Source organism: Sinocyclocheilus rhinocerous, unplaced genomic scaffold, assembly GCF_001515625.1.
Source record: "Sinocyclocheilus rhinocerous isolate Xijiao unplaced genomic scaffold, SAMN03320098_v1.1 scaffold1298, whole genome shotgun sequence".
Lineage (NCBI taxonomy): Eukaryota > Metazoa > Chordata > Actinopteri > Cypriniformes > Cyprinidae > Sinocyclocheilus > Sinocyclocheilus rhinocerous.
The window spans coordinates 47266-71621 of record NW_015662010.1 but is presented as its reverse complement, the minus strand read 5'-3'; the positions used below and the strand labels follow the sequence as shown (position 1 = coordinate 71621).

General features: G+C 37.8%; 2 protein-coding genes across 3 annotated transcripts in view; one reads left to right on the top strand and one right to left on the bottom strand.

Annotated features, from left to right (window-relative positions):
- Positions 1-5106, bottom strand: part of LOC107727328 (angiopoietin-related protein 2-like) — a 23282-nt gene extending 18176 nt beyond the window's left edge. The window contains exon 1 of one of the 2 annotated variants that reach the window (XM_016537173.1): positions 4960-5106. The gene's annotated coding sequence lies outside the window, so the exon portion shown is untranslated. The remainder of the gene's footprint in view (positions 1-4959) is intronic. The other variant, XM_016537172.1, reaches the window with a different exon arrangement.
- Positions 1-24356, top strand: part of LOC107727327 (ras-specific guanine nucleotide-releasing factor RalGPS1) — a 107576-nt gene that overhangs the window by 55129 nt on the left and 28091 nt on the right. The window lies entirely within an intron of this gene.

The following is a 24356-nucleotide window of genomic DNA, read 5'->3' as shown; positions in this document are numbered from 1 at the left end:
CTGAAAAAAAAAAAAAAAAAAAGATATAAACCTCCTGCTGTTTTCTGTCCCATGAAAACTTGTCATTCTCATGTCCCCATTCTGCTGTCTGGACATGTTTGTTTAAGACTTTTCAATTTTGTCCCGCTCCACACAAACTGCTTTTGTCTCTCTAATCTTACTGACAGATTGATTGTCAGAAATTTTAAAAGCTGTTGATTGACAAGAAGGATATATAGGCGCCTATTGGAAAATCCTGTTTTGAAACACAGTAGCTGGTTTCTAGGTAGTCTAACGTCATCATTAGCTTGTTCACAAACAATCCTGACAGCCTAAAACTGCTGTGACCAACTAGTATCTGGTCTGTTGCTGGTCCAAGATGATTTACAAGCTAATGACCAGCTAGAAACCAGTTTCCATGTTCCAAAACACAGCTACCATCTTAAGCTGGATTTTCCAGGAGAGGCAACTGCTCAGGTCAAATTTGATTAGGCTTCTGTTGATTTAAATGATCTAGAATACTCTATTCTGATTGGTCAATCACTGTTTTCATTGTCAGATATTTCCTAATACTCACTGTTGTCCATGGCTATGCTGTATATTATCTTGAATACAAAAGTCTGATTTGTCAATCGCTGAATTCAGTGTCAGATATTTCCTAATACATTTCTAGTATCGCTATATGGACTAGCTCTCTCTTGTTTGTTGCATCAAAGGACACAATTTTTGTGTCTCAATTACGGATTGTAGTACATTTCCAAATATATTAAAAAATTAAAAAGTTATTTATATTATTTATATAATATTTCATGATATTTCTGTCTTTACTGTATTTTTGATCAGATAAATGCAGCCTTGGTGAGCATAAGAGAATTTAAAAAAAAAAAAACATTTAAATAGTCTTACCGACCTCAAACTTTTGAACTCTAGTGCATCACTCTAGTGTGAAAAAAGTAGTTTTTCTTTCTTTTTCCTGAAAGGAAAAAATAATGATGGTTTCCACTAGAAAATGTATTTTATGAGAGGCTAAGAAACTCCCTCATGCCGCTGTAACAGACCAGTAATGATAGGTTGACTTGCGACTTGTTGGATATACTGACAGCGTGTCGGACAGCCGGGGCATTACAGCAGGCAGCATCTCGTGTAAGCTAATGCTGCGGTATGTGGTTTTACTGTGGTGTGTGAGCTTGTGCATGCGTCTGCACTCATGTGTTTGTGTGTGTCTACCTGTGGTTTCTCTGAGTGGAACATAAGATGTGTTTGAGAGCATGTGATACACAAATTCAATGGAGACCCTGAGTCTTAAGAGCTAGGGCTCAATGGCAATGCTTTCGTCTGTGGTGAAATGTCTGTGTGAGTGGCAGGACAAGAGAAAGCACATCTGCCTAATCCAGAGAGCTGTTATTACTCCTTTGGTGGGAACAGCATCCTCCAGAGCCTGTCCTTCTGACACGCACCTCGAGAAGCCCTGACAGGCCAAAGTGAAGTTTATCTCGTCCAGTGTTCCATGACAGATGTGGCATGACTTACAAGCTACAGCATGACTGGACTGCTTTTGAACTATTCGACATATTCCTCATAAAAAAAATTAAGAAACCCCTTTTAAAAGGGAAAGAACAATAACTGATGGAAACAAGTTCTGCCTTGTTGTGCACCATTAATTATATACTTTGGAATGTTATTTAATTCCTGAATTTAAATTGAATTGAAAATGAGGTAGCAAACAGGATGCAGAATTGTATTTCATAATTTGATTTTTGAATTTGATTACATTTAATCTTATTCAGAATAACCTAGTAAACATGTTATCATATTCTCAATGTATTGTGTCCAGGATATTAAATGATGCTAATAAGTATTGTTTGAAACCGCTTTATTTCCAGGCACGCTCTAGTTAATTACTTATGTTATTCAATGTATTATATTATGTAATCACTAAATGTTTATTTTGTTATATGATACTAATATTAAATGTATTGCTGATTTGGTGCTCAAGAAACATTTCTGATTATTATCAGTGTTTAACAGTTGTGATTCATAATATTTTTTGCGGAAACCGTGATACATTTGTACAGGATTCAAAAGAACAGCATTTTTTTTTCATAAAAAATAGTACATTTCAATAGTATTTATTGAATAGTATCATCTAACTTATTTTAGATTAATGTATATTGTGAGTTAGGGAACAAATGTATTCATCAAGAAATAATAATGAATACGTTTTAAATGATCTTGTTTAAAAATAATAATTTGTTGAATTATTAATAGATTACTTCATACATAAAAAATAATAATTAATAAACTAATAAACTAAAATGTCTCTAAATTTCTAAGAATTATACATCCAGTAAGTTCCTTTTCCTGTCATTCAAATTCAGCATGTTGTGTATTGTGGCCAGTTCATTTCTAATTCCAACTCATGAATTGAAATGGAACTCTGATCTTAACCCATATAGCATTAGTGCAGAGTGAAGTCGTTTACATCAACTGTCATTACTCCTGAATGTGGCTGTGGCACAGTCACAGTGTTTGAGTCATTGATTAGGGGCTGAGGGAACACAACTGCTTGATGTCTTCTTTCAGTCTTTTCCTCTCGCTCCATCATTCCCTTGTTCTCGCCTGCCCTTCTCATTTCAACTTTAGCGTGGCATTCCTTAAATTCCGCCCCTCCTCATTAGGGTGAGCCAAGCTGCCACACACACACACACACACACAGAGGCTGGTGAAGGCTGATGAAGTCCTCACCTCACACTAATGCTTGTGTGCCCCTACAAATTAACTCTGACTTCAGTAATATGTAGGTTAGCGGAGCACACAGAGTAATGAGAGTAAACACAGGTCTTTTACATGTTTAACAATGGACCTGTTTGTGCATCATTAGTGTAATTATGTTCCGCAGTGTCATGTTCTATTTAAAGGAATAGTTCGCCCAAAAATGATGCTATTGTGTACTTATCCTCATTTCATTTTTTCTTCCAAAGAACACAAAAGGAGATGTTGATGCTGAAGTTTAGCAGAATGTTGAAGTTGCCCTTTCCCATAACAGTAATTATTGACTGAAACTTTCAAGCTACCATAAAATGCCCAAAAAGTTATATTCCAAGTTATTCCAAGTTTTCTGAAGGCTTTGTGTGAGGAGCAGACTTAAACTTGAGTTGTAATGAACTAAAACGTTTTATCAGTTTTTAGGTAGTTTCTGACAGTTTTCATGATCTCAGTAGAAATTGTAGATACTCTTAAAGTTTGGGGTAGGTAAGATTTATTTTTTTATTTTTTGTTTATCAAAAATGCAATAAAACATTATAATTGTCTTTACTGTCATTTTTTGGTAAATTTATTGCATCCTAATAAATGTATACATTTCATTAAAAAAAAGTTTGAACAGTAGTATACAGTACATTAATAATGTACCAGCAGCATCTAAAAGAAGCATTTTATATACTAAAAACTTCAGGCATGCAAGTATTTGCAAAGCCTTTTAGGTTAATAAAACATTGAATTCCTGCAATTAATACATTGATTTTATTGTATTATTACATGAGTTTTAATAAAGAAATTATGCATAATACTAATAATAGTTCTGTTTTTCAAACCTTTCTAAAGCTGTGCATATGTAAATACTAATACATTTTAGGTACTGTCAATACATCCACATTGTACCGTTCTGCATACAGTATATCAAAACGTAGGTATGAATACCTGCAAATATTAATGACATCGTGCTGCTACACCAGTAGCTTCCAACTTTTACAGACCCTGCAGCTAGAGGGACCCCCAGTATGAGAAAGCTAGATTTGTTTAGGTCAGACTTTGATAGCTTTCATTAAAACATTTTCATTAATATATTATACTTAAAAAATAAGTAGTTTATAATCAGAGAATATAAGTCAATTCTACATATGTTATCCTCTCTGCAAACCACTGGAGTACCTTCAGGGACCCCTAGTTGAAAACCCTGGGTCTAGACCATTGTATAAACAATCCTGAGTGCTTTGTATGCAGTTGCAATTATGAGCTTTGTGTATTTTGTTGCCATGGCATGTCTGTCAATAAAGAGAGTACTAGATTTTGAAAACATCTTCACCCATAAGATCTCTCTTATTCAAACAGAACTGTGGCTGAACAAAGCCTGTTTCAGAAGTCTGGCTCCATTCCGATTACTACAAATGGGAAAAAAAGCTTCATGGGGAATGAAACCAATAGCTCTCATCCACAGTCAACTCTCCAGCATCCTGTCCCATCCAATCATTTCGCTCTGGGATTGGGTTGTGTAGCTTACTTTACATCCCTCCATCCCAGTCTTGCATCCCTCCCCTTATCCTTTCTCCAATTCCAAAACCAATAATTCAAGATCATAAAATTGAAAGATACATTGTGTAAAACACTCCCCCATCGCATTTCCTTTCATGCTGTTTTAAACCACTTTTTTATTTCCTTTTCCACCATTCACACCTCAGTGTGTTCGTAAACCTGTCTAGACCCTTACAGCACATGGGGAATGACTCTTTTGGTCTGAATGCTCGCAGATGTCATTATTGACGCGGCTGCTTTGTTGTCTTCGATTGCATCCGGGACCCTCTCTGATAACAGCCATTGTGTGTTTATTACCAATTAACTGCCTGTTGCCGCTAAAACACGCCGTTCCCAAATCTCTCACTTCCATTGTCCTCAGCAAACCCGCAGGACTTTTTTTTCAGCCCAGCAAAGATTAACCCTGCACTTAAACCATCTGAACGAGATGTTGCCCAAGGCGACAGATGTTATCCATACAACCCATGACAGCAGCGTAGTGGGAGGCTGAAGCTTAGAAGTGATTACCCAAGCACACAGAACAACCCCCGATCTCAGCGTGTTACAAAAAGGCGACTCGGCCGAGTGCAAACAGGTGTTTAAAAGTTCATTCCAAGATTAGCACATACATTGTGGTGAGCCGGATGCAATTACACAGGTTTAGAGAGCGAGCAGAGCCTCAGGGCTCACCTTAACCTTACCAGATGAATCCAGTCTATTGCACAGCACCCTCTCGAAATCGGTCAATGTCCAGGAGAAACTGTGAGAAGTTCCTCTGAGGAAATAGTCATCACAACTTGCAGAAATTGCTCTGTGGGGTTTCCCTCTCTCTCTCTCTGTCTGTCTGTCGTAATCCCCCACTGTCTCTCCTTGTCAGTATGTCCTCGGTGTCAGTGGAAAGGTCTTCAGTCTTAAAGCCCTCAATCAAACACCTCTGTCTGTGTGGTGATGCAAAGCCTGCGAATCCTCATTTAAGAACTCTCATAAGTGCCGCTTCAAGTCGCTTTCTCAAGGAGATTAAAAATTTTAATAAAATGAAAACAAAGTGTGACTTTCAAGATAGCAAGTCCTTGGGAGTCCTTTCAAATGTTCACAGTATTTCAATAAGAAGTTAAAGAGAAGTGGGCTTTGAAGACCTCAGATGATCAGCAGATATCTCTGTTAATTGCTGTAGATGTAGGTTCCTCTGGGTTTTGAAGGCAATGAAAGTCCACCAGCATGTTCTTCTCAGCCCTCTGAAGAGTTTGTGTGTTCCCTGTCACTCTTACTGGACTAAGTCCATCACCTCTGTTGCACTAACTTTTTCTACTCCTCTCTCTCTCTCTCTCTCCCTCCCTTCTTTACAACAGGCAGTAGTTTTGGGGTTGGTCCACCCTCTCTCCACTTCTCTCCTCCCCTTGGCACAAAGGGATTTGAAAGCATGAGCTTCTAATCCCCCACCCATGTTCACAACCCCTACTATTCAGTTCTCCCTTTCAGTGTCTATTTCCGACCGGTCGGCTGCCAGCTGTAACTGTTGTCTGGAGTTCAGTGATGACACAGCAATCAGGTCCTAATTGGGCATGGATATAGGGTTAGGAACTAGACTAGAATGAGGGGTAGAAAGATCAAAATGAGAGGAAAAGAGAAAGGGAGCATAGTAATTGTGATCTATTTATTTATTTTTTGGCTTTTAAATGAGATAATGGACTTTTTTCTTGGTTTTACGTTGGAGTTGGTTTATAAAAAAAATAGTGATTGACCTGTGCATCTCTGTTATTGCTGGAAATAAATTACAAAGCTGCTTTTTATGTGCAGGAGTTTGGTGATGCAGTGATTCATACTGACAACAGCTTGTTTATTTGTTGCACTACCACATTTTCTTAGTTGTTGTTGTGGAGTAAGTTTAAATTTGTTTTGTTTTATTATTTCAGGGGCCAGTGGGTTGTGGTTTTTACTTTTTGAACATATTTTGGCATCATTTTCTGTGGTTTGACCTGGTGGACCTGTTACCTGAAATTTATTTCAAAGCCTTCAAAATTAATAATTAAATTAAGAAAATTATTTTTCTTTAAAAACTTTAAAAATTGTTCAAAAGAGTCAAATTCTACACTCTAGATTATTAATTTTGTCTATTCTTATCTGCAAGGTTTCAGCAGGGGAAATGTAAAAAGGGTTTGCAATGAAACTTGAGAAAGATCTCTGAATTCTGAACCAAGAGACAAATGTTCTTGAACAATCCACCACACTTTATTTCATTCATTTTTTTTAGAATGAAAAGCAGTTATGTAAATTATCCTATTGTAATGTACATTTAAGCAACTACTGAAAGCATAGTCCAAATATCTGGTATGTAGTGTAGCTAAGACATTGAAAAGTAATATATGTGGAAATAATGTCTTTTGAGTGGCTTAACTGCATTTTAACCAGTTAATGCTTCATTTTAACCAAATGAAAAAGAAGGACATTGGAAAATGCTGAAAAAAAGGGTAAAGTCATCCATAAATTATTCCTTGGATTTTATCAGTACTCTCTGAAGCAGTTTTGTTGGTGCTAGGTATAGCGTCTTGCTTTGCTTGGCAGAAATGTTCCTCTGGAACACAGTTCAGAGTATCAAACGTTATGCCTGATATCCCAAATGTCTTGGAAATAAACTCTACTTTTTCCTGATGTGATTTACCATAAAAAGGGAGAATTGAAACTATCTATCTATATCTATATAGTATATATACTATATATATCTAGTACAACTATCTATCTATCTATCTCTGTCTGTCTGTGATATCTAAGGGACTGTTTACACTTGGTCACTTAAAGTGTTTTTAGTGATCGGATATCTATCTGATTTGTTCCATTTACACTAAATGTGTCTCTGCAAAACGGATATAAATCCGATATCAATTCCAGCGCTGGTTCACGTCAATGAAAGCAACAGATATGCGCTGCATTTTCTTCATCATCAGCCAATTTCAGGATCAAAGACCGCTATAGAAGAGAGTGCGGCATCAGCTCTTGTAAGATAATTTAGTCTCACTACTTTTAATTAAGATGATTGTGTGTTGAGCATCTGCAACTTACTTCCAGTTTCATTTGCGGCAGTTTGCACATTGGCTTGCTGAAGTGATACTCAGCTAGTCATCTGCAGTGATGCATTTACACTTGTCCAGTTTCGCCTGGAATGCGTCCCAGACCACCTCCTGAAGTGGTTTGAGTATTCAGATTTAAATCCGTCTCAAACGCGTTTCGGAGGGCATTTACACAAGGTCTTTTGACAATCACTATCTGATCTGAGAAAACGCATGAAGTGATCAGGTGTAAACAGGCCCTATGATAACGAATGTCACAAGCAACTGCTAAACATTTCAGTTAGATGTTCAGAAATCCAGGGCTGTACATTTCAGTATGAGGTAATGATTATTCAGTATCAGTTACTATGGCAACACTGATTTATATATGAGACGCATGAAGTAGTGTCAGACCAAAAGACTTTATAAGGTAACCTCTTGAAAGTGATCTTTGATCAGAAATGTTATTAGATTTTAGTAACCCAAAGGTTGCGGGTTCGAGTCTCGTACCGGCAGGGATTGTAGGTGGGGGGAGTGAATGTACAGCGCTCTCTTCCACCTTCAATACCACGACTGAGGTGCCCTTGAGCAAGGCACCGAACCCTCAACTGCTCCCCAGGCGCCGCAGCATAAATGGCTGCCCACTGGGCTGCGCCCCAGGCGCCGCAGCATAAATGGCTGCCCACTGCTCCGGGTGTGTGTTCACGGTGTGTGTGTGTTCACTGCTGTGTGTGTGCACTTTGGATGGGTTAAATGCAGAGCACTAATTCCAAGTATGGGTCACCATGTCAAATGTCCCATGTCCAAAAAAAAATAAAAACCTTTTTACAGACATTTTTCCACATGCTAGTGGTGGGAAAAACTGCACCATGTGTTGGTGATTTTTGCATTCGTTTTGTCTTATTCACAATGCCATTGAGCACTGTAGTTTGCATAGAGCTCTCTAATCTGTTTCATAGACTGAGTTAACTGTGTCAGATTCTTGGTCGAGGACTCTGTGCTTGGAATTCATCCAAAACTAGTGTGTAACTGTGGGTTGCTTCTCTTTCCATTGCTAATCTAAAACACGTGCAGCAATTCTAGTAAAATATTCTTTCTATGTGACTAATCAATGCTTTTCAAAAGCAAAATTGTCCATATAGGAAAATCAAGTGAAAGAGAGATTCTGACTAGATTTCTGTCGAAGTTGTTAGTAAGAGCAATGCTGCTAGATTGTTAACGATTTCCCTTCAGGTGAGGAAAGGAAAAGACAAAGTGATCTCAAACAAAAAACTCCCAGACTGCATCTCACTTCAGCAAGAAAACATCAGACTAGCATCTGTTGCTGAACGCAGTGGTTCCAGTGGAGAAATAATTATGTGACAGACAAAGGTGAAAGCAATACATGGGGTTGTAACCGGTCTCAAATTCACGTCCACCCACTGCTATGATGTACATGGCATCATTTCCCTAACAGATGTGTTCAATTGATACGTTGTTAAATGTGATATTTCCGAGCATTAGCTCATAGCCTTCCATGTTAACTAATTAAGTGCTTCTCAGAGATTGCTCTTTCTTAGCTCAAGCTGCAAGTATGTTACATTAGGTATACATTTTGTAATTTGATAGATTATTTTGTCAGATAATTTGGCCTTAAGACATTTGCTAAGAAATAGTTTAATTTTATTAATTATTATTTCAGTTTTAGTTTTACAAATTTTAGTACATCAAGATAAGATAAATTAAACTAACTGAAATAAAATGTTTGTATTGTATTTTAATTAAATTAAAGTTTATATGGTTTTAGTTTTAGTTAGCTTTAATATCTCTGCTACTGATGCGAAGCAGAAGAGTCTTGTCTCAAGCCAAGGCAGCATTTCTCATTTTAATTAAAAAAACTGTAATAAACTATATAGACATATACAAAAAATACTAAAATAACTAAAACTTCCACTAAAATTAAAATAAAAACAGAAAATGTAAAATAAAAACTAATTCAAAATATGAATAAAACCTATAATAGTATCTCAATACTAAAACAACATTCATCCACAAATGGTTAATTAATTAAAACACTTGCAAACTCATTTTAAATGTGGCAAAACAAAAATTAAAAAGCTTTTTATTGGGGGGTTTAATGTGTCATTTTGGCTTATCTAAATAATTACATAAACCTTCAAATGAAAAGAAAACCTGTTGCAGAATATTGTTTGTGGGAAGCAAAGCAGGATATAATTAGAATAAAAACATTCTTGTTGCTTTTTAGGAAAAGTTCAGTAAATGGGCTTATTCCTGACAAACCTGTGATAAAAAAAAAATAATAATTTATGAGGTAATAATGATAAATGGTGCATAAAATAAAATGTTGATGAAGTGTATATTAAATGGGTCATATGATGCGATTTCAAGTTTTCCTTTCTCTTTGGAGTGTTACAAGCTGTTTGTGAATAGATAAGATCCCTAAAGATAAAGACCCAGAAAGGCGGGGCATAGAGGAGAAACAATAATGTACAGTATGTGGAAAATAATGTTTTTTGAACCTTAAACCACATAAACACATTTCATTACACCAAATACACAAAATAATGCAACATCATATGACCCCTTTAAATTAGCTTGGGTTGCTAGACATGCTCAAAACTTTTTACATCACTTACAGGTGCTCTAACTGCAAACCAGACAAAAGCAGAAAATCTCCAAACTAGTTCCTGAGAAAAGTGAGTGACAGACTAGAACAGCTCAGTGCTGAAGTCATCGCAGCGAAGAGGACCGTGACTGTCACTACAAATCAGAAATGTTTGGCATGACTGGGCAGCATGAAAGTTTTTACTCTGCTTGCAAGCATAAGCAGCTCATAAATGCAAATAAACATGGGTTTCAAGCTGTCTGGCATCTGACATGGGTCAATTCATTGCATACCCATCTAAACTAGCACATAGGCACTTTTAATTTTTTTATTCTTTCATTTCCCTTTCTTTTCATCCCTGTACTTTCCATCTGTCTTTTATTTTTGTTCATTGAATGTTTTTGGTAACAAGGCGCTGTTGTACACGCCTGGGCTTTGAGCCACTTAATAGCACAAAGAGAACAGTTAGGGATATCTGTCTTTTTTCTGTTGTGACTGGGAAGCACAGAGAGTGTTAACTTAAGATAATCAGAGGGCAGAAAAGCAGTTCAAAGGAAGCAGGAATGATAATAGTTTATCTTAAGGATTTGTTGCTAAATGTGGCCTCCAATCTGTTATACCTGATGCAATGTACCTTGTTCAGCGTGCACAAACACATGTGATGTTATCTATCTGGTAATGCCAGGTTTTGTATTTCTTCAGAAGTCAAAAGCCTGTGTGTGATGATATGTGTTATCCAGCATGATATGAATGTTCCAAAGAGCATCTTGTGTGCTTCAGTGGAAGTAAAGAAATCTGACTTTTTATGCAAGGAGTTCACATGGTCACTGATTTGCTAACAATTGATTAGTGGCCTAACCAAGTACTTTGAAATGAATTTCTTTTTCATTTTATATTGACATTTTCTTTTCTCTAATATTTTAAATACATTTTTTCAAAATCATAAAAGTGTGATCACAGACTTTTGAACCTTTAACATCTTAATCTGATCAAGTGACAGTAAAGACTTTTATAATATTACTAGGGCTGTCAACGTTAACGCGCTAACACATGCAGTTAATTAAAAAATCCTTAACCTGATAAAATAATTTAATGCAAATAACACAAAATTGCTGAAACACAATTTCTATTCTAAACCTTTTACCTGATTTCAGAGATGGCAGAGAGAGCAGAGACTCACGTTGCGTTTTGCTTTAAAACACAAGCTCTGTCATATTCTGTGATTGTACTGTGATTGATTATCCTGTGAAATATAGACTGAACGGAATGTCTAAACATCCCACTGCTGTATGATACACAAACTACATTTTCTCGGCTGGATAAAGCAAACCAGCTTGTTGCTGTACAGTAAGCATGCGTGAGTCTAATATATTGATGTGCAAACAAACCATGTATGAGCGCTTTTGAATCACAGATATATATATATATATATATATAATAAACGTGAACGTGTTATGGTTCATGCTTAATTTCATGATAAGTGTGCGATTAATCACACAAAAAGGGTGTGATTAATCGGATTAAAAAATTTAATCTACTGGCAGCACTAAATATTACTAAATATTTCTGTTTCAGACAAATGCTGTTCTTTTGAACTTTTCCATTCATCAAGTAATCCTGAAAAACAAAGATCCAGAATGTTTCTTGTGCACCAAATCAGCATATTACGAAGGAAAGCGAGGAAAAGAGGGAATGCCCCGCCCCCACGGTGATACCGGTATTACCGGTGTTGTCACACGTCGATTAACCGGTGGGAAAATTTCCTCACTGACACAACCCTAATTAAAATAGAAAACAGTTATTTTAAATTGTAATAATATTTCACAATATTTGTTTTACTGTATTTTGTAATCAAATAAATGCAGCATTGGTGAGCATAAGAGACTTTTTTCAAAAACATTTTCGGTCTTCAATCGACCCCAAACTTTTGAACGGTATAATCTCAATATCTGCACGCGTATTCTGCAGAACATGTTATATCATTATATTGACTGTGAAAGGTTGTCAGTAAGAGTTCAAAATTTTATGGAAAAATAACTCAGATGTGAAATGTACAACGTTTAAATCCTGAATTGACCTCAGATTAAAAAGGATCTTTGATCTGCTGTGATCATGCATGAAGACCAGTGTGCTCAAGTTTTCCAGGCATGGAAAAAGTGAGCATCTGAGGTCATGAATAGTTCCTCGGAGCAACAGTTCGTGCTATTATTGTTCAAGAAGTTCTGCATTTTTTGGGTGGTTGCAAATGATTGTGAGGCAGCAATAATTAATTCATTGTTTGACACAGATCTTTTCTTGGTTTGTGCATGTCTGTGAAGATAGAGAGGTGGACCAAACCAAGAAAATGATCTGTGACATCATCCCAGCTGCAAGGATCGAGAATCATGGGGGATGTGTATGTAGGAGTGACTTTCATGTATTTAGACTGTAAAAAGTACATTCGTTCCATTGAAATCTTGTCAAGCGGAGGCTGACAAGGAAATATGTGCATTTGTTTAGGGTGAACTTTTTCCATTTAAACATTGACTTTTAATTTGCGCCATTCTGCACACATTATACAAATGAAAGAGGTGAGGAACAAACAAAACCAGGTCAGCCTCTTAAGCAGGGCCACCGCACAGATTCTCCATTGATGATGGATGTGCTTGCGTTGACCTCAGGTGACCCTTTCACCCCAAGGCCTCAGATTACTCATCCTTTCCACTCTGAAATCACTGACATCACCGCCATGAAAAAAGGGTTGCTGTCAGCAACAGAAAGAAATCGACCATGAAATTTACATTTTTGTTAAATTTGTGGAAAAAAATAATCATGTTGGCCCTTTATGTGAATTAGCCTAACACAGAGACATTCTGTAATCAATAAACTTTTTTTAATTGATGTTCATTGTGTTTTAACAGTAAAGAACATACACAATAGCTAACAATACAATTGAAAAATTAAAAAAAAATTAAATAATAAACATTTTCAGTAATTCTTGAATATTTAATAATATAATGTATGTGAAGTTGGACTGTCAATGCGTTATTTTATTTTATTTTATTTTATTTTTGTTTGCCTACATTTCTTCGATTTAATAAAATAATTTTATTCTTGTCTTTGTGATTTCTAAAAACTGGTCTGAGCTACAGCGTGTCATGCACACAAAAAACACGCTATACAAACATTTATGTATAAATCAGCCCCTAACAAATGTTTTATTTAATAAAAGTTAAGTCATTTGCACTTTATGATGAAAATTAATTATCGAAGCTCACCCAATGAAATAATAATGAATAATATAATAAATCATTGTTGAATAATTGTTTTGTTTAGGAATAATTGTTTTGTTTTGCATTTCCAGGGTTTTTTGGAAGCATCTAAATACAGAATCTGTTGTTTTTTTGCAAGTGAGACAAGTAAACAGAGCTGTGTAGAAATTTGCATCAAATAGCTGAAGCTAATAATTACACAACATGCTATTATTTAGTTTTCTTTTCGTAAAAAGGAATGCTTTAATGGCATAAAACTGAGATTATTCACAGTTAAGTATTGATAGATGCGATTGACAGGCCTAATTATAAGTGGAGGGAAATTGCACAAATTTGCCACTCAATACATACTTCATTCTCTCATCCACCGTAAGCTTCCAATTAAGTGTAACCAACCATGCAGTGAAAATTTGATTTTAGTAGTTTATTTTGGATCAGTTTGACTGGTATTTCTGTACATGCAACTAAATGCCTCCACGGCTGCTTCTTTTATTAGTCCTGGCTTCATTCAGAGCTGACTCAGAGCTGTCTGCCTCACCTGTGAGTAATATTTGAACACAGACCTTCCTTGACACCAACACGTTCACGCATGTAACAGTAGTCCTACCCCAAGTCATTTTCCATAGTCTCATAGGGGGCCGGAGCACATGTGCTTTGCTTGAAAAATAAGATCAGGCTATTGATTCCACACCTGGCCGTCTTACATTGAGTGTATAGAAAAGCGGGCTGGTTTGTGTTCTAGCTAGTGTGCCATGGTAATGGTGTGTGTGTGTGTGTGTGTATGGTTTTCTACACTGGTGGGGACCTAAACCTGAATACACACCAAATCATGGGGACTTGGGTACAGAAGCTTATAAATCATACAGAATGATTTTTTTTTAGAAAGTTTTCTGTGAGGGCTAGGTTTAGGTGTAGGGTCGGGGTAGGGCGATAGGAAATATAGTTTGTACAGTATAAAAAACATTTTGCCTATGGAGAGTCCCCACAAAGTGTGTGTGTGTGTGTGTGTGTGTGAGGAAAACAGCTGCTGTCATTGAGTGACACTTTCTTTTTTGGACTAGGATGACTATGATTTTTTTTTTTATATATATATTTCTTTATTTATTTTTAGGTTTTCCATAAAAGTCATGGATTTTTGTTGACTCTTCAATGGTAATTGGAGACAAATTGCTGATCTTAAATTCTTCTAAAATCTCTAAAAAGGCATCTAAATTGTTAAACTTAAATGGTTTTGCATGTTCTAGTCTCTCTAGTCTTTCTAGTAATGATGGAGAAAGTCTCTCTTTCTCCATCATTAATTTCCTTCCCAAAGTATGATGGAGTTTTCCTTATTTCCTAAGTTTTATTTCCCTGCTGTGCCTAACATGTTTTTTTCCTCGAGCCACATGTGGCTGGTGCGATTTACAGTTACTTTAGCCGGCTACCCCACAGTCTCCACTCCACAAAAATTGCTCAAGTACTTGGTAAAAAAAAAAGGTGAGTGATATGAATTTTAATCTGTCTTGCATCCACTTTCCGCAGTTTGATAGTCCTGTACGGCTGTAAAATTGTCTACCTCATAATGTCTTTGTGATTGCCTCGGGGAGTCAGAAAGTTGGCCAAGTGAACATTATTGTGAAATTGTGATCACGTCTTAGGTTTCCTTAAGTCTCATAAATTTGCAATTGAGAGGAATAGCAGACTCTCAGTTTCATTCAGAAGTCAAAGAAGTCCCTGAAGAAGATCAGAACTTTCCACATTTTGATTCATCAGACATTTGACATCCTTTTGAGGGCCCATCAGTTATATATACATTAAGGACCCTGTGCTGGAATGTGCGTTAAATGCTGATTATCTCTATTTTACTTGCAGTTTTTCCACTCTCATGCCGATTTTTTGGAGCATAGAGATGTGTCTTAAGCTCGCAGCTGTCAGTTTTATACATAAAATGGCACACTCTTGTCACATCAGCCTTAAAACTTTAACATGTATGGTCTTTTATATATACTTCATGTAAAAATCATGACTTACAGCTTCCATATGGATTTTTCTTTTACAAAACAGTCCTCTATACATCACAAGGAAGGAATCTATGGAAGGAGACTATAGTAAAGCTTTTAACAGATGCCTTACATTAAAGTCCCCAGTGACACACGCTGAGCCCATTGAGCTAAAATATAAGAGCAAAACCACTCCTGAGATAATGCAGCATAAACAGAGAGGGATTCAAAGGCAAAGGCAAATGTTTCCAGTAATTATCCGACTAAGGATATTTCCTCAGGCATTCTCTCAAAGACATCATTTTACAACAAACTAGCTGAGCGTATGGAACAATTCCATCTGCTAGGAATTGTCACTCAATGCTGTCGCTCAACATAAACATTGTGCTTGTGGTTAAAAATCTTGTTTCACTGTTGAGGAAGATCGAAGGTGCGAGATAAACCTCACTCATTTCAAGCTGTTGATACACTGCCAGAGCACTTTAGATAGTTTCTCTTTCCTGTATAAATAACTTTCAGCTGCCAATAACAACCATATCTGATGTATTGTATAGGACGAGTGGAAGCATCAACTGTGAGAGTATATCTGAAGATATTTTCCTTTTTGTGATTTAATAGTTTCCTTTTGACCTTTTGTGGAAAATTTTGAGATTGAATCCATGCGCTTTGAATGTGCTTGATCCATTAACAAAAATTTGTCGCAAACCTGACAAAACCAGATAATGTGAAACTGAGGACTACTTAAGTGGTTCTGGATTTTGCGTGCTTAAGACCACATTTGATTTATGGTATTTTCTGAATATTATTTTAAATAGTGCATTAAAAGCCTGATTTGAAGTGTAGCTTAAAGGAATGGTTCACCCAAAAATGAAAATTTGCAAAAAATGTACTCACCCTCGGGTCATCCAAGATGTAGTTGAGTTAGTTTGTTCATTAGGACAGATTTGGAGAAATTTAGCATTACATCACTTGCTCACCAGTGGATCCTCTGCAGTGAATGGGTGCCGTCCATACAGCTGATTAAAAAAAACTCACAATAATGCACAAGTAATCAACTCAATTACTCAATTGATTCCATCAATTAACGTCTTGTGAAACCGAAAGCTGCGTGTTTGTAAATAAATAAATCCATCAAGATGTTTTTAACTTCAACCATTTACAAATGATAACAGACAAAAACTGGTGAACAAATAATTTGGTGAACTTTGATGTGAAAGGACAAAATGGTTATTATGGATTATGGACTGGCCTATTTTGGCCAGAATGGACGGTTTAAAGTTAATATGCCTTAATTATGGATTTGTTTCTTACAAACATGCAGCTTTTCACTTCACAATATGTTAATTGATGGACTGAAGTTGTGTGGATTACTTGTGGATTATTGTGATGTTTTTATCAGCTGTTTGAACTCTCATTTTGATGGCACCCATTCACTGCAGAGGAAAGAGTTTCATTAAGAAACAAACTCATCTACATCTTGGATGGCCTGAGGGTCAGTAAATTTCCAGCAAATTTTCAAAAATGTACTCTGTGGAACACACACACACACACAAAGATATTTGTACAAATGTCTCGGTGCAAGTGCGGTTTTGGACCCCATTGTATTTCACTCATTGGAAGCAATATTTTGTGATCCGCAGAAAAAAGTAGGTCATACAGGTTTGGAAAATAGATGAACATTTATGCTACATGGTCCTTAAATTTGAAGTGCCTATAAAAGTTGTAAGTGACATGGCTGGTTTTGATGTCCGAAGTAAATCACGATTTGCGTTGATGTCTAACTGCAGGAGCGTTTCTCCTTAAGTCACAGCTGAGAACAAGGTGTGCTCTGTTAATGCCTGTTTGGGTTCAGGTTATATATGTATTTTATATATTAAAAATACAGTAAAATAATTATATTGTGAAATATTACAATTTAAAATAACTGTTTTCTGTTTTAATATATTTTACAATTTCATTTATTCCTGTGATGGCAGAGCAGAATTTTCAGCAGCCATTACTCCAGTCTTCAGTGTGCATGATCCATCATAAATCATTCTTATATGCTTATTTGCAGCTTGAAAAACACTTGTTGAAAACGGTTTAGCTTCCTAATATATTTATGGAAACCATGAGACTTTTATTTCAGGATTCTCTGATGAACAGAAAGTTCAAAAGAACAGCATTTATTTGAAATAGTAAAACATTTACATTGATACAAAAACACATATGACACTTATGATCAATTTAATGCATCCTTGCTAAATTCAAGGCCAAGTTGAAGTCTCAACATTTTTATCATATTTTGATATGTTTGGGACCTTTTAAAAATGTACTGTAAACCCTTTTAAAATGTTTAACGTAAAAGCCTTGGGTAACACTTTATTTTAAGGTGTCCTTGTTACACATTACATGTACTTACTATTATGATAACAATTAATTATGCATAATTACATGCAAGTGACCCTAAACCAAACCCAAATCCTAACCCTAACCATATAGTAAGTACATGTAGTTAATAAATATTACTCAGTACTTATATGTATAATTACACTGTAACAAGGACATCTTAAAATAAAGTGTAACCAGCCTTGTAATTAAACTGTAAACCTCCATTACCCTTCTAAATCCATAATTATGCCCCTAAAATGTATAGATGGCACTTAAAATGTATTAACTGGAAAAAAAGGTTAATGTTTTGTTGAATGAACAACATTTACTCAACATTCTAACTTGAAAGTAGTTTATGAACTCATCCACTTTATTCTGACATCGAGGGCATTAAAGACCTCTGCCTTAGGAAGCTCTGGGCTTCACATTATTTATTATTTAGCTGTAGCATGTGTTCAGATATGCACCATTAGCTCCTCTATACTGATGTGTTGGTGACATTGCTCAAGACCTTTGTGACGATGAGAGGAGGGTGAAGTGGTGGGGGTGAGACCTCTGTATGAGTGGGTGAGGAGGGGTGAGTGAGGTGATAGGAGCGAGGTGCTCAGTATTCCAATACTACACTTGAAAGAGAGTCCTTGTTTGTTTTGGACTGACGTAGCCCCACACACACAAAAAGAGACTGTTCTCCATCTTTAGGGCTCTTGGGTGAAGATTCAACCTTGGGGCAGAATACTCCTATCACCTTCTGTTCTCTCTCTGTTTTGCTCGGCTCTTCTGTTTCTACGCCCCTTTTTTAGATGATTCCCATCCTTATACAGAGCTGGATAATTGGGGCATTAATAGCTGGATGAGACCCATTGTTCAGGGTACTTTATTTTCAAGAGCAGCTCATTGAGTCTCCTGATGCGCAGTCTTTGTTTTCTTTGAATTTGTTTTGGCTTTTATTTTTTATCCAATTGAGCTTAGAGAAAATTAAACCCATTGATCTGGCATTATAGAGGCATGCATGAATAGCCAAAACACAGTCGCTTTGTATGTTTGAATCCAGGGAATTGATGTAAAAGAGTACTAAAACATTTATGAATATTATTAAGAGTTGTTATTTTTATTGTTAAGAGTTACTGTTTCGACTTATTTCAAAATGCCTCTCTGTAATTGTTTCATTTAAGCATATAAATCATTTTGATTGCAAAAACAGCACTTAAAATGACAAATGTGAAGGGTTTCTGTTTTGAATGAGAAAACCAGAGAGGTGTTTTCAACCACAGAGGCGAATGGAAAAGGGAGCAATTCTTGACCCTGTCACCTCTAACTCTTCATTTGATTTCCATGTTAAACTTGTGGGGTTTTATGCTTTTGGGTGACTTTCTAAAAGTTCCTTATTTTTCTAAAAGTGTAGTCTCTCTGTCAGGGAGTCATCACAGTCACTTCAGTCACCATCCAGGATAATTACCCGATCACAGTCACCTGAGTTCTGATCACCCGCACCTGCTGTCACCAATCAAGCCACACTACAAATACACACACAGCACAGCCACTCACTGTCCGGTCTACCGTTCACTCCTACGAACTACTCTGGACTCCCTCTGCCCAAAATCTCCTAGAACGAATTACCTGCTGTTCCTCCCACGATCCTCCAACGACTCCGTGGAAACGGCTCCACGATCTCCAACGTAACCGGCATACGATCCTCTCCATCAGAACTCAGATAAGCACCCTGGAACCATTCACTGTGTTGACATTCACCTGCCTTTACCTCACCTATTCCAGTCATCCACTTACCAAGTCAATAAACCATCCTGTTTTGCACTTATCTGTTGTGTCTGGCCTTGCTTTGTGACACTCTCTAGGTGTAAACTGCTCCCTTTGTCACCAGCCTTGTACGTTTTATTAGAGTTATGAATCAGTTCTTGTCATTAATTCTTCCATCGAGGGATAAAAAATGTGGAATTCTCTTACAGAAGAGAGAAGTCCAGAGGCATTTCCACTCACTGGCAGAGTATGAGGTGTGTGACATTGTCAAATCTTTTGATATTCAATGGTAAATTAGTAACCAATCATGGCCTGTGTAATATCTATACTGTCACATGTTTGTTTCTGTTTAGTTCCTGTTTGCCCCTATTTGGTTCAGTTCCTGTTCTCATTTAGTTTATCATCGTTTATTCTGTTCACCTGTTTTGATTGATTACTCCTCACCTGTTTCAGTTCTCCCTAATTACGTTCCATGTGTTTATATACCCTGTGTTTTCCTCAGTTCCCCTGTCTTGCTTTGAAGTTACGTTGTGGTGTTTTTATCCTTTGTTCGTCAGTGTTAAACTCTTGGAGTGAAAATAAAAGACTCACCTTTGGATTACCCCTTCGCTGTGTGCCTCATCTGCCCACATCGTGACAGAACGCAAGACCATAAAACTGAAAGTAAGCGACGTCTTTTCCCCCGTGTTTGTTTTCCGCCTTTTTTTAATAATTTTTGTTTTCCCGTTTTTTCCTCGCGGCATGGAAACCGCCGCACGTTTCGCCGCTCCGAAGACGAGCCCGCCGGCCGCCATTGACCCAAGCTCACCGGTCACTGCAACGACAAGCTACCCAGTTCACCCGTAATCAGAAAAGGAGGAAGAGGAGAAATGGACGGCTCAGGGCCCTCTTCCTCGCCCGAGTGCACCTAGCCCCAGAGCCCGCTCCCATGTCGGCTCCAGCCCCAGAGCTTGCTCCAGTGTCGGCTCCAGCTGTCCCCGCAACGGCAAGCCCGCCAGCCGGACCTTTCACCCCGAGCCTAGAGGGGAATCTGAGGAGGAGAAGGCGGTTGGTTCTGGTTCCTAGGTTGCCGTCCGCTACAAAGTCAAGCCCGCCGGCCGTGTCTTTCTCAAGCCCGCCGGCCGCCATTGACCCAAACCCACCGGTCACCGCAACGGCAAGCCCGCCAGCCGCGCCTTTCACCCCGAGCCTAAAGGGGAATCTGAGGAGGAGAAGGTGGTTGGTTCTGGTCCCTAGGCTCGCTCCAGTGTCGGCTCCAGCCCCTGAGTCCGCTCCAGCCCCAGAGCTCGCTCCAGTGTCGGCTCCAGCCCCAGAGCTCGCTCCAGTGTCGGCTCCAGCCCCAGAGCTCGCTCCACCCCAGAGCTCGCTCCAGTGTCGGCTCCAGCCCCTGAGTTCGCTCCAGTGTCGGCTCCAGCCCCTGAGTTCGCTCCAGTGCCAGCTCCAGCCCCTGAGATCGCTCCAGTGCCAGCTCCTCGAAAGCGCCTTGCTGTGCCTGCTCCTCCAGAGCACCCTCCAGTGCCAGCTCTTCGTAAGCTCTTCCCAGTACCTGAATCCAGCCCACGGAGGGCTCCCCTATACCCGTGGCCGAGCCGGCTAAGATCGCGGAGGATCCGCCATGGCCTCCTGAGCTACCAGCTCCGCCATGGGACCCGGATAGAATAAAAACATAAAAACTAATTAGCTCAGATGACAGTTTTAACAGCTTTAAAATGTTTTTAAAATTTTTTAATCATTCAAAAAATTTGGAGTCAGTCTACACACCAACCACATTTTTTTCCAGATTTTAGACTTACTATATAGGTTTTCATACTGTGGTTCTCTTAGTTTAATAACAAATACATATTCTGAATAAACTAATTTATTTTGTTGTCATTTTTTGTGTCCTCCGCGATAATATTGAAGTATGTAAAATGCAGTCCAGTATCCCTTTAAATGTTGCTGTGTTTTTGCCTGTGTGCATATTGATTTGTGTTCACTTCTTTTAAGGGTTGTAAATATTTCTTTCTCTTCCTCGGTCCAAAAAAGTGTGCGATTTTTAAATAGTTGTATCTCGGCCAAATATTGTCCTAACAAATCATACATCAATGGAAAGCTTATTTATTCCGTTTTGAGAAAAAATTTACACTTATGACTGGTTTTGTGGTCCAGGGTCACATATTCTAGCTGCCTGTTTTCTTTTACTGTAGGTCTTAGAGTTACTTTCTTATGGACTCACGCAGATATTCTGTTACAGCATGTTTTCAATTAAGGCATTTAAACACGTACATAATCACATGTTCTGGCCCTTATTCGAATAAATTTAAATGGACAAACACAGTCACTTGTTTATTAAGTAATCAGATTATTATTATTTTTTATTAAAAATAATTATATTAATACATATTTTTATAAGTATACTATTAATGTAATACTTATCCAGTCAGTGTGCACTTGTGTAGCATTCACATTTGCTTTTCTGTGTGTAAGTACGTTTTAATGCCTTTATAAATCCAGATTTATTCATTCGTTTTTAACATAGGATTAGATGGAATTTCTGACTGAATCCGATCATATATGTGTTTTATAAATGAAGTCCCTGGTTTAGTGTTTTTTGTTTTTTTTTTTGCTTTCTGATTTTGGAAGCGAGGTAACTTCCACGTCCCTTAAGACAACTCTGTTCTCTCTTTCCACCCCTTCCAATTATTGATACTAGATAAACAATAGTTCAGTATTACAACCCTGAGCCCTACGGAAAAATCCAGGAGTTGGAAAGAGAGTTGGTGGTGTGGTGAGATGAGGTTCCAAGCAAAGCACATACTTTACCCTGTGTCTCAGTGTGAGGGACTCACCATTTGTTATTATTTCCCATGTTCAGCAAGTATGATAATATTTTGCAGATTAAAAGAAGGGCCTCAATCAACCGCAGCTTGCTTCTGCTGCCAGTTTTGGGGGGTCACAAAATAATGGGGCTTTTCAATTTTCCACTGTACATGAGATTTTTTTTTACTTGATTTTAGTGCTTATTCAAACACAATATGCTGTTGTCAAAGTGAAAAAAAAAAAAAACATTGTGACAGTTCTGTGGGTCATGTTTAAAAAATCTTAAAGGAATAGTTCAACTGAAAATGAAAATTCAGTCATCATTTACTCAACCTCATGTCGTGTTTTATTCTGTGGAGCATACTGAAAAAAAGGGGGTTTTAAGCGTTTTTGGTCACACAATGAAAGTCAACGGGGTCCAAAACAACAGTGTTGTTGAATGGACAAAAAGCACAGATGTTTTTCAAAATATTTTCACAGGCTTCAATGTATGTATATACAGTATATATAATATAAGTTTTGTACACCAGAGATTTCACTAAACCACATTTTTCTGGCACTTTCTCCCTTCCAACACTATGTATTTTATACTTAACTGCTGGGCAATAACCATATAGGCTTAAACTTTTACATTTGTTAAAGGGGTCATAGGATGCTACATATCATTCATGATCCAGCCTCATCTACAGAAGAAGTGAGTATAATGTTTTGTAATGAATCTTTGCAAATCGCCTTTCCTATTAATGTGCTAATTAGCAAGTTTCACGATGAATGCGGCTAAAGTAAACAGTCTCTCTGAGAGCAGCTCGGAAGAGAGCGACGGGGTCAGAGCTTATTAACATTTAAAGGAAAATGCTACAAAAACGGCTTGATCTGAAAATAGCTGTTTTTGACAGGGTAAAAAAGGTGTTTTTTACACTACCATTGAGAAATTTTAACCAAACTATGTTACAGACTTTTCATTAAGACCCTAAAGAATCATATCAACTTGTGGAAAATAGGCATCCTATGACCCCTTTAAACTTAAACATTTAGCTACAGTATGTAATTTCTTAATTGTAGATAATGACAGTTACATTATCAGAGAAGCTGTACTCTTATCAGGGCATCTCACAGCTCTAAGCACCTCATTCATCTTGTCATGTTTGATATCAAACAGACATGTTTTGTCTGGTCCATAAGAGCTTATTTAATACAAAAGGATGAAAATTCACCTCAGGCTTGTGATCCTGATGAGTAAAGCAAAAGCTCTTGACATTAATCAGACGGGGGTTAGGAGGTTTTCTCTTCAGTGGCTTTGACACCCACCGCCGTGCTACACACAAGGTCTGTAATGAGCAACCTCAGCGACAAGGATATGAGAGCGCCTGGAAGAGCGAAAGGATGGAAAATACACTCCAGCCCTCCACTGTGGTCCCTGCAGAAACTCGTGAGCTCATCGTTTGGCTAGACATCTGCAACCTCTTTGAACAGTAGCCTGACCACATCCTCGGGGCTCCCCCGTTCTTTTGCTCCCCTTGCTGCTATCGTTTACCTCACTTCTTTTATTGAGGGAATGAAGTATCTCTGCCTTGACCGCAGTTGAGTAGTGTTGCACAGTTATTGATGAGATTTTCTAATTGCTTACAAACAGGTTTCCTGAAGACTCTACGCACCCTTGCCATTGGCCAGACTTGTAGATGGCCACACCCCAAAGTCACACCATTGGTTGAGCCGCCGTTGCTATGTCCGCATGGTTGGTATTCTTAAAGGGGTCATATGATGCGATTTCAAGTTTTCCTTTCTCTTTGGAGTGTTACAAGCTGATTGTGCATAGATAAGATCCCTGAAGTTGCAAAGACTAAAGTCTCAAATCCAAAGAGATATTCTTTATCAAAGTTAAGACTCTGCCACGCCCCCCTAAAACGGCTCATTCTAACACGCCCCCACATATCTACCTCACCATGTGGAAATATTTGCATAATGCGCCCAAATGATCACGCAAAGAAAGAAGGCGTGGTTTCACTAACCACAATTAGTGTTGAAGCAGCATGTCAGGGAGACGCTGTGTGTTTCAGTGCGAAAGCAAAAGCACTTTATTTGGATCACTTACAACAGAACAGCAATGCATTTTATGGACGACCGTTTCGTGAACCTAGGAGAGGAGGTAATTCTGACTTTGCTATGACAATCTGGCGCTTCTGAATCAGCTACTGTTTTGTTATTAGTTTAAGTATTTGCTATTGACTGTTCAAATGCGGAGTTTTGCGCATCGTGTGTGCGTGCGCGCGTGTGTGTGTGTGTG